Here is a 3,219-nt window from a genome sequence, read left to right as displayed (position 1 = left end):
GAAAGAGAGAGAGAGAGGGGGGGGGGTACGCCTCTTGTAGGTCGCTGGTTTTTGGCCAGATTGGAAATACGAAAGTTCTTTCAGAGCCGTCAACGTTTTTGGCACTATTTTTTTGGTCCAAACACTTCCTCTATTTGCCATCATCGATAAAGCGTCAGAGGTACACACTTCACTGTCCTCATAGATATTTCCCGTTTAAATAAGACATTCGATCATTTTCAACTTCGCAAAATCAATTTCTTCCTCGTGTCTATGGTAGACGTTTTTACGGGGATATGGCGGCAGATCCATACTTCTCGAATTTGCAAATGTAACTTAACATTTTTAAAACTATAATCGGTGTTGTACCGGAGACCTGTGAAAAACTTCGTCAGTTTCGTTCCACTGGTGTCGCTAGCCCAGTCGCCATATCGATTAGTCCCCCATTTCGTTTCTCCATGAAATGTTCTGTACCATTCTGTTAATGTCCGTCAATTATTGTGTGGTAGTTTGATTCCACAAAGTTCAAACTTTCACAAGTAACGCTTTCGTTGTCATTGCGGGGCTGTTATAACTATATTTACAAACAAACAAAACCAAGGTATTGATTTCTGAGACGAATTTGAGTACGATTCGCAGATGAAAATGTCACTTTAATGATGATATGTTGTTTTAATTTCTAACGTTGTTTGTTAACGGTTGTTTTCTCTAGTCGGTCCTTAGAAAACACGTTTATTATTGTTCTACCACCACTCAATTACCCCTGAATGCACGCATGGACATTATATGTAAAACTGTAAAGTTTAGGCAAGGCGGCTAATGGTGTGAAGCTGATATTGGATAATTGCACAACTCTCATTTAGAGCCTTTGGTGAAAACAAGCACGTCGTGGCTGGATCATCAAGTAAAGTCTACACGCAGCCACTCTTGCATGACGAATTAAAAAAAAAAATCTGATGCTAGGCTATTGGGTTTTTTTAAAAATAAAAGATTTTTTTTTTACAGCACGCTCACTGAAAATGAGTAATCAAATAAGGGGCAACTAACCGGGGCAGGGGGAAACAGGGAGGCTTGCTGTTTTCGTAATCATTGACTTTTTCATTGCGGACCCATAGGTCCAGAATTTCGGTTGGCTCCTAAAGACTAATCCAATCTTTAAAACACACCCAGCAGTTGGGGGAACATTTGCTTGGGCAATATTTTGACGAGCCAGTTTTAGCAAAATATGTGTATATTAAAAAAACAAACACTGGGTAAATATTGAGCTTGAGACTTCATAATATTGTTTGCTCAAAGCTCCCCTTTAACTTTACCCCCCCCCCCCCACCTCCTTCCCAAAACCACTCCTCAGAATAATAGCACAATTCGGGAAGCCCTTTCGACATCACCGTTGCTGGCTGCTTTTTTTCTGCACTTTGCAGCTTTAGAAATGGTGTTGCTTGTCGTCTCTATTTTAGAAAATTGATGAAGTTCTTTAATTCTGTATTCTGACAGATCTATAATAACTTCGAGTGGACGGTTGTAACCATTACCAGGGTTACATTCATTACAAAATCATGGAAAGCAAAAACAAAAACAAAACAAAAACCCCGAAAAGAACAAACAAAACAGCAACAACAACAACAACAACATCAACATCAACGACAACAACAACAACAATAACAACGACGACGACGACGACCATAACGACAACAATAACGACGACAACAACGATAACAACGTTTTGAGAAAAAAACAAACAAAAATAAAACTATGATTCCCGGTCTGCTAGCTCTTCACGGAACTTCTTCCGGTATTTTTACTCCTCAGCTAGAGGCCAACTAAAGTGGTAAATCAACGTCTGGTAACTTTCGAAAAGTTCCAACCCCGCTGGATACTCGGAAGTGTCGGCACTGTTTCAATTGTTGACGTGTAATGTGTAACCCGCTATTGTTTGCGATCGCTCGCTGCCGTCATACACGTGTCATATTTAACACAAGCTCATGCCGTCATTCACTCTGTCACATGTATTTTCATTTTAAAAAATAATTTTTGGAAAGGGTTGGTGCCCTGTGAACTGAAATCAGATAGTCAGTGTTTCGACGGTTGTTTTCGGAAAAGCCAAAAGTACCAATATTGTCCAATATCACCAAGATCTAGCAGGACTGGAACCTGCTACGGTTTATAAAAAAAAAACGGCTCGGTCTTCCGTCTCATTCTTTGTGGATTGTGACGTATTTCGTCAGCTACGGCGCTGTTCATGGTCAAATCATGGAATCTCAGCGAAGAACTCTTCCTATCCAGTGGTTACTTCCAGCCTCTGCAAGGTCCAGATTTACTACGTTTTGTGTTTGAGAAAGAGGAGCTAGTCTTTGAACAGCTTTAGGAGAATTCTCAGTGATGATTAAAATAAGCAACCCGAAACAAATCATTTTTGGTAGACACGTAAATGCTAAGCAACAAGAATGGAAGGGCTATTTAAATATTCGGATATTATCTTATTCATTGATCACTTTACCTCACATGGCAGTGCTACTAACTGAAGTTGTCTTTAGGCCATTCTCAAAGGGGGGTATTACCATGTTCTTATGCACAGTAGAATTGTAATTTGTAAATGGGCTGATTTATCAATGTCATGCTCATAATGTGCTGTAACAACATAGGGGGAAACTGTTGCTTTTTCTTTCCTTATCATTACTATCTTTATTTTTTTATCTTTACTTCTTTTGCATCTTTGTCACTCTCTTGTGAACTGCTATTTCCCGGGTGCCTTGATAGTCGAAGCAGACTTTGTGCTGTTGAGGCTAGAGAGGTGAGCAGAGTAAACCTGATTCCCTGTTTGGACTTCTCTGTTGAAATCCACCCCTTGGCGCTCATATGACCTTATGCAGTTGCGAGCGCCGTAAACGCTTACTAAAGCAAACACAATTGATAACTTTTCAACATCCGGCAGTGCTGTAGCATAATGTAAGTTTCTCCTCAAAGGCTGCCGTAAATGATCAGGCACGTTATGCATACTTTTTGATTCAGGAAAAAGCTTTCAGGAATAAATTACGGTTCCTTAAGTGAATCAATCTAAAGCTGTAAGCTGAGCTACCAATTAGTTGAAAGCAAGAAGAAAAAATTTACATCATGTACCACCCAGAAGAAGAAGAAGAAGAAGAAGTTTAGTTTAGTAGAGTTTTTACAGCGAAGAAGAAGAAGAAGAAGAAGAAGAAGAAGAAGAAGAAGAAGAAGAAGAAGAAGAAGAAGAAGAAGAAG

Source organism: Aplysia californica, unplaced genomic scaffold, assembly GCF_000002075.1.
Source record: "Aplysia californica isolate F4 #8 unplaced genomic scaffold, AplCal3.0 scaffold00068, whole genome shotgun sequence".
Taxonomy (NCBI): Eukaryota; Metazoa; Mollusca; class Gastropoda; order Aplysiida; family Aplysiidae; genus Aplysia; species Aplysia californica.
The sequence above is the reverse complement of the archived record's forward strand: the minus strand, read 5'-3'. Positions refer to the sequence as shown.